Genomic DNA, 8,775 nt, shown 5'->3' on the forward strand with positions numbered 1-8,775 from the left:
CATTTCATAGAACAAATTGATTATCACTCAGGAAACATTGCTGGCACTGTGAGTGATGGGGATGCTTTTATTCTCTCGAGAGTTTGGTGGGGTTTCTTGTTGTTGATTTTTCCTTTAAATTAAAGTTTTATTGGGGCGACAATTGTTAGTACAATTCTGTAATACATTATCTATATCTCATATTGTGTGTTCGCCACACAGTCAGTTCTCTTTCCATCACCATATATTAGACCTCGTTTACCCTCTTCTAGAGCCCCGCTATCCTCTCCTTCCTTATCTTCTGGTAACCCCTAACCTATTGTCTGTGTCTATGAGGTTTTGTTCTTTCAGTTGTTTGTCTTGTTCATTTGTTGTTTTCAGTTAATATACCACATATCAGTGAAATCATAAGGTTCTCTACTTTTTCTGTCTGACTTATTTTACTTAGCATTATAATCTCAAGATCCATCCATGTTGTCACAAATGGTCCTATTTCATCTTTTCTTACCACCGAATAGTATTCCATTGTGTATATATACCACTCTTCTTTATCCATTCATTTATCGAAGGACATTTTGGTTATTTCCATGTCTTGGCCACTGTAAAAAAAAGCTGCAATGAACATTGGAACACACTTGTCTTTATGGGTAAATGTTTTCAGACTTTTTGAGTAGATACCCAGGAGAGGGATTGCTGGGTCATATGGTAATTCTACTCGTAATTTTTTGAGGAACTTCCACACTTCCTTCCATAGCAGCTGCACTAGTCTGCATTCCCACCAACAGTGTATAAGGGTTCCTTTTTCTCCACAGCCTCTCCAACACTTGTTACTATTTGTCTTGTTGATGATAGCTGTTCTGGCTTGGATAAAGTGATATCTCATTGTGGTCTTTATTTGCATTTCTCTGACAATTTGTGATGTTGAGAATATTTTCATATGTCTATTTGCCATGTGTACGTCATCTTTGGAGAAATGTCTCTTCAGGTCGTCTGCCCATTTTTCAGTTGGGTTTTTTGTTTTGTTGTTGTTGAGTTGCATGAGTTCCTTGTATATTTTAGATATTGGCCCGTTATCGGAGGCAATGTTTCAAAAAATCTTCTCCCATTCAGTTGGTTGCTTCTTTATTTTGTCAATGGTTTCTTTTGCTGTGCGAAAGCTTTTAAGTTTGATATAGTCCCATTCATTTACTTTAGCTTTTACTTCCCTTGCCTTTGGAGTTAACTTCATAAAATGCTCTTTGAACCCATGGTCCATAAGTTTAGTACTTATGTTTTCTTCTATGCAGTTTATTGTTTCAGGTCTTATGTTTAGGTCTTTGATCCATTTTGAATTAATTTTGGTACATGGTGACAGCAGTCCAGTTTCATTCTTTTGCACGTGGCTATCCAATTCTCCCAGCACCATTTATTGAAGAGGCTGTCTTTCTTCCATTGTATGCTTTTTGCTTCTTTGTCAAAAATTATCTGTCCATAGTTATGTGGGTTTATTTCCGGGTTCTGAATTCTATTCCATTGGTCTATGTGTCTGTTTTTCTGCCAATACCATGGTGTTTTGATTATTGTTGCCTCATAGTACAAGCTAAAGTCAGAGAGTGTGATACCTTCAGCATTGTTCTTTTTTCTTAGGATTGCTTTGGCTATTCAAGGTCTTTTAAGGTTCCATACAAATTTGATGATTTTTTGTTCTATTTCTTTAAAATATGCCATTGGGTGTAATATGGCCATTTTAACAGTGTTGATTCTTCCAATCCATGAACATGGAATGTCTTTCCATTTCTTTCTGTCTTCTTCAATTTTTTTAAAAAATGTCTTTTAGTTTTCAGTATATAGGTATTTCACATCCTTGGTTAAGTTTATTCCTAGGTATTTTATTCCTTTTGTTCCAATTGCAAACGGAATTGCTTTCCTATTTCTTTTTTTTTTTAAATTTTATTTTATTAAATTTATTGGGGTGACAATTGTTAGTAAAATTACATAGATTTCAGGTGTACAATTCTGTATTACATCATCTATAAATCCCATTCTGTGTTCACCACCCAGAATCAGCTCTCCTTCCATCACCATATATTTGATTTAAATAATTTTTAAGATTTCAATCTCTTTCGTAAAATGCTCATGCTGTTCTTTGATTGAGTTTCTGAGTTCATTTAACTGCCTATCTGTGTTTTCTTGTATCTCGTTGAGTTTTTTCAGAACTGCAATCTTGAATTCTCTGTCATTTAAGTCACATATTTCCATATCTTTATGTTCCTTTTCTGGAGACTTGTCACTTTCTTTCTGAGTTGTCTTGTTGCCTGGGTTATTCATGGCAATTACTGATTTATTATTTCTCTTCCTAGACATCTACAGGAATGGCTTCTGCAACAGGTTGATAGGAAGAGGTCTTTCTTTTGTTTTCCAGTACTTGTTGGTAGAATGTTTTATTTTTTTCTCCGACTGCAGCCTTTTTTATTTTCTCTCACATGGTAGTGCTATGTTTTCTCTGCACTATTCCAGCTTCTCACAAAATTGGGTGATTCCCTGGGAGATGGGCTTCTCCTCTTTAAATAGTTCTCCTGGGTCACAGGGCACAGTGTCTGTGTGGGTATCTGGAGAGCTTTTGAAGCTCCAAAGCTCTTCCTGAACCAGATTCAGAGCCCGTGTGTTTCAGCAATTCTGTTTACTCCTGCAGGGATCCGCCCAGCTAGGTGGGGTCAGGGGCGGGGTGAGTTGTGAGAGGTGGCCCCGAGCAATGGTGGTGACCACCACCACAGCTGGTCCGGCTTCCACAGCTCCCTCCCCTTTGGCGGAACTAGTTGGGTTGTGAGTCTGTGTCTGTGGACCACAGTTCTCAGAACTGCAAATATTCTGTTCTTTTGATCTGATGCTGCTACTGTTCCGCTTCTAGCGCCAGGCACATAGGGGCAGGGCGACCTCTGGGAGGGTAGGGAGGGGGCGGCTATTCTCCATGTCTAAGGCTTCCATTCTCTGCTTGGCAGTGAGGGCTTAAACCACCATTTTCAGCCCTCTTCCCTCATCTTTGCTCCGAGGTCTCTGCCATGATCCTTGGGTTCAGCCATGTTATATGCTGTCCCCTCAGCCATGTGGGCCATAAGCGGAGCCCTAGCATTCCGAGTTCTTCCCTTTCTCACAGCTGCGATAGTTATGGAATGCAGTGAGCTCAGAGCAATGAGCTACGTCTGCGTCCTGCCCCTGCGCAGCTCTGTCTCTACAATTCTCCTTTCCTTCCTCCCCTGATTGCATAATATGCCCACCTTTAGGTGATTTCAGTAATTCACCTCTTAGTCTTGCCTGTCTGCTGTTCAGGGAGTCCTTTGTGGAGTTACAGTTGTTCAATTTGTTATAAATTCCAGAGGAGATTTCAAGAGGTTTGTCTCAAGCCACCATTTTTATGACATCACTCAAATGCTTGGTTCTTGATACAAGTTAATAAACAGCCAGAGGCACAGGGTGAGAAAATGAAGGGTCAGGTCCATATCTAGAATGAGGTCATCATCATAGGGGGAGCGAAAGGTAAAGAGGAGAGAGGTATGGGTGAGGGAGACCAGCCTCTACTGCTTCTAAATATCAGGATTTGTTGTGGAGTAAAAAGACTACTATTTATGTGGAAACACATGCCATGGATTTTACAGAAGCTCACCTTGTCCAATCACTCTTCATTCCCTCTTCTCTGCTCATAATGCACACACACAATGCACACCAACCACACACCGAGACACTCCCAGACACACAATACACACACCACATACTACACACAGGCAAAAAATACACACAGACACACACCACATAGCACACCAGAGACATATATGTACACATACACACCACACACATGTGCATGCACACACAGAAACACACACCACACACACAGACACAGATATACACATAGAGACATATACATACACACAAACACATCAGACACACACCTATAGACACACCACACACAAAGACACACAGGTACTAAGTGGAGCTTTCACTCAGTAAACAAATGTACATTTACTAAATAAACATGAACTATAAACCAAACACTAAGGAGACCATGGAGATGTGTAGCTGAGTAAAACAGTACCTGCCCACGAGGCTTTTAAAATTAATGAGGGAAATAAATACACAGCTAACTGACAAGCAACATGGTATCGGTAAGTTCAAAAACTAAAGCTTGGAAGGATTTCAGGCAGAAGCAATATGTCTAAAACAGGAATAAGAACAGTCTCAATCAGTTACTCACCTTGCAGCCTTGGGACATTCACTTTGTTCAAACGAATATTGACTTTAAATGAACGTGGTCAGGGGGGTTTGTGGGAGGAGCTAGGGCCTATGGGAAGAGTTTTCACACTCTATGTCATTGTGAGAACAACACAGGAAGAACCCTATGCTTACAATAAAGCTCTATGGTTTTAATTACCCCTCTCCTTAACTTCCTTTTCCCCTCTGTAAATACCCCTCCATCATGACACATTGTTGAGTGTGGGCTCATGGCTTGCTATGTCTGTGTACACTGGATTGCAATCTTTTTTTTCTAGAATAAATCCTTTTGGTGATGAAACACCTAGTCAAATTAGTTCCCAGTCGATAGCTTTCGGTATTGTTTTCTCATCTGCAAAATGAGAATAAGGAAACCTGTCTCAGAATGTGGCTTAAAGGAGCAAATACACACATTGCCTCTAAAGGCTGTACAAAATAAAGGACTATTATTAGTACAACATCCACCGGATTATCAGGGACGTCTAATAGAAGAAGGCATGACCAAGGTGGCCCTGAATAGCAGCACGTGAAAGTCCAACAAAGATGAGGCCACATGGGAAAGAGAGTAACATGAAAAAAATAAGGTGGGAAAATGCTGCCCACTCAGAGAGCAGCCAGCAGCAGGGGTGTGCATTTGGGGGGCAGCAGGGACACAGATCTAGAAAGTTGGCTGGGACCAGACAGTATGGACCTAGAGTGCCCACTGAGAAACCCAGACTTTATCATATAGGTAGGTAGAGTCTATTGAAGAAATTTGGGTAGGGGTCCCAAACTGGCAGTGCGATAACTGAGTTCAACAGAGACATGTTTGTTTTGCCCTGCTGGTGCCACTTCCAGATGAGGAATGATTGCTTTCACTATATGTATCTATAAAGTAAAATCTATATGCTAAATGACCCTTGGGGTTCCTTCCATCAGTTAATTTTAGTCCTCCATTTCAACTGCCTTCAGGATGAACTCAGAAGGCTTATTTCTACTCCCTCAGTTGAGAATGCAGTTTTAGGTCCACCTAGGTTTAAGTCATGTGGAGTGAAGAATTAGGAGAGAGCAATTACACGAATCCATTACCCTGTGTGCTTTGTGGAATTGGCTCACCCAGAAGATATTTTATGAAGACTTTTCATTTCCTTTCTGAGCTGTCTTGTTGCCTTGGTTATTCATGGCAATTAATGGTTTATTATTTCTCTTCCTGGACATCTACAGGAGTGGGTTCTGTAACAGGTTGATAGAAGAGGTCTTTTTTTTGTTTTCCAGTAGGTGTTGGTAGAATGTTTAATTTCTCTCTGACTGCAGCCTTTTATTCTCTCTCACAATGTCGTGTTATGTTTCCTCTGCACTATTCCAGCTTCTCACGCAATGGGCGGATTCCCTGGAAGGCGGGCTTCTCGAACTCTGTGAACAGTTCACCTAGGTCATAGAGGACCCTGTGTGGGGATATGGAGAGCTTCTGAAATTCCAAAGCTCTTCCAGCACCATATTCAGAGCTTGTGTATTTCAGCAGCTCTGTTTACTCCTACAGGGATCCACCCAGATAGGTGAGGATATGGTGGGGTGAGTTGTAAGAGGTGGTTCAGAGCAATGCTGGCTACCACCACCACAGCCGGTCCTGCTTCCACAGCTCCCTCCCCTTTGCCAGAACTAGTTGGGCTGTGAGTCTGTGTCTGTGGACCACAGTTCTCAGAACTGCAAATAGTCTGTTCTATTGATCAGATACTGCTACTGTTCCGTTTCTTGCACTGGCAGGTGGGGGTGCGGTGAGCTCTGGGAGGGTAGGGAGGGGTCGCTAGGCTGAATGCCTATGACTTCCATTCTCTGCGGCAGAGAGGACTTAAACCACCATTTTCAGCCTTCTTCCCTCAGTCTTTGCTCCGAGGTCTCTGCCGTGAGCGTTGGGTTCAGCCATGTTATATGCTGTCCCCTCAGCTCTGTGGGCCATAAACAGAGCCCCAGCAGACTGAGTTCTTCCCTCTCCTGCAGCTGCGGTAGTTCCGGGATGCAGCGAGCTCGGAGCACTGAGCTAGGTCTGCGTCCTGCCCCGCCAGCTCTGTCTCTACACTTCTCCTTTCCTTCCTCCCCTGCTTGCATAATATGCCCACCTTTAGGTGATTTCAGTAATTTGCCTCTTAGTCTTGCCTGTCTGCTGTTCAGGGAGTCCTTTGTGGAGTTACAGTTGTTCAATTTGTTATAAATTCCAGAGGAGATTTCAAGAGGTTTGTCTCAAGCCACCATTTTTATGACATCACTCAAGTGCTTGGTTCTTCATACAAGTTAATAAACAGACAGAGGCACAGGGTGAGAAAATGAAGGGTCAGGTCCATATCTAGAATGAGGCCATCATCATAGGGGGGAGTGAAAGGTAAAAGAGGAGAGAGGTATGGGTGAGGGAGACCAGCCTCTACTGCTTCTAAATATCAATATTTGTTGTGGAGTAAAAAGACTACTATTTATGTGGAAACACATGCCATGGATTTTAGAGAAGCTCACCTTGTCCAATCACTCTTCATTCCCTCTTCTCTGCTCATAATGCACACACACACAATGCACACCAACCACATACCCAGACACTCCCAGACACACAATACACACACCACATACTACACACAGGCAAAAAATACACACAGACACACACCACATACCACACCAGAGACATATATGTACACATACACACCACACACATGTGCATGAACACACAGAAACACACACCACACACACAGACACAGATATACACATAGAGACATATACATACACACAAACACATCAGACACACACCTATAGACACACCACACACAAAGACACACAGGTACTAAGTGGAGCTTTCACTCAGTAAACAAATGTACATTTACTAAATAAACATGAACTATAAACCAAACACTAAGGAGACCATGGAGATGTGTAGCTGAGTAAAACAGTACCTGCCCACGAGGCTTTTAAAATTAATGAGGGAAATAAATACACAGCTAACTGACAAGCAACATGGTATCGGTAAGTTCAAAAACTAAAGCTTGGAAGGATTTCAGGCAGAAGCAATATGTCTAAAACAGGAATAAGAACAGTCTCAATCAGTTACTCACCTTGCAGCCTTGGGACATTCACTTTGTTCTGACAAATATTGACTTTAAATGAACGTGGTCAGGGGGTTTGTGGGAGGAGCTAGGGCCTATGGGAAGAGTTTTCACACTCTACGTCATTGTGAGAACAACACAGGAAGAACCCTATGCTTACAATAAAGCTCTATGGTTTTAATTACCCCTCTCCTTAACTTCCTTTTCCCCTCTGTAAATACCCCTCCATCATGACACATTGTTGAGTGTGGGCTCATGGCTTGCTATGTCTGTGTACACTGCATTGCAATCTTTTTTTTCTAGAATAAATCCTTTTGGTGATGAAACACCTAGTCAAATTAGTTCCCAGTCGATAGCTTTCAGTATTGTTTTCTCATCTGTAAAATGAGAGTAAGGAAACCTGTCTCAGAATGTGGCTTAAAGGAGCAAATACACACATTGCCTCTAAAGGCTGTACAAAATAAAGGACTATTATTAGTACAACATCCACCGGATTATCAGGGACATCTAATAGAAGAAGGCATGACCAAGGTGGCCCTGAATAGCAGCACGTGAAAGTCCAACAAAGATGAGGCCACATGGGAAAGAGAGTAACACTAAAAAAATAAGGTGGGAAAATGCTGCCCACTCAGAGAGCAGCCAGCAGCAGGGGTGTGCAGGGCATTTGGGGGGCAGCAGGGACACATATCTAGAAAGTTGGCTGGGACCAGACAGTATGGACCTAGAGTGCCCACTGAGAAACCCAGACTTTATCCTATAGGTAGGTAGAGTCTATTGAAGAAATTTGGGTAGGGGTCCTAAACTGGCAGTGCGATAACTGAGTTCAACAGAGACATGTTTGTTTTGCCCTGGTGGTGCCACTTCCAGATGAGGAATGATTGCTTTCACTATATGTATCTATAAAGTAAAATCTATATGCTAAATGACCCTTGGGGTTCCTTCCATCAGTTAATTTCAGCCCTCCATTTCAGCTGCCCTCAGGATGAACTCAGAAGGCTTATTTCTACTCCCTCAGTTGAGAATGCAGTTTTAGGTCCACCTAGGTTTAAGTCATGTGGAGTGAACAATTAGGAGAGAGCAATTACACGAATCCATTACCCTGTGTGCTTTGTGGAATTGGCTCACCCAGAAGATATTTTATGAAGACTGATTATCTACAAAAGTTCTAGCCAGGACCCCTATGTCCTCCTAAGGATGAGGGTTCAGTCTCTAATTTCCCACCCAGGGTGTCCTTCAGACACCCATCAGACACGGGGCAGTGTACCCCTCGTTCACCCAATACAGGGAGAGAGACCAAGGTGCAAGCGTAAGAAAATAATTTATACTTGAAGAACACACATATATATATATATATATATGTATATGTATATATATATATATAGAGAGAGAGAGAGAGAGAGAGAGCTGTATTAAAATTATGCTGATTGTAACCACTTTGAGCATCTCTTGTAATTGCAGAAGTAAAACATGACATGTATTCATCTTTTGTTAT

This window comes from Rhinolophus sinicus, linkage group LG16, assembly GCF_036562045.2.
Source record: "Rhinolophus sinicus isolate RSC01 linkage group LG16, ASM3656204v1, whole genome shotgun sequence".
In the NCBI taxonomy this organism is placed as follows: domain Eukaryota; kingdom Metazoa; phylum Chordata; class Mammalia; order Chiroptera; family Rhinolophidae; genus Rhinolophus; species Rhinolophus sinicus.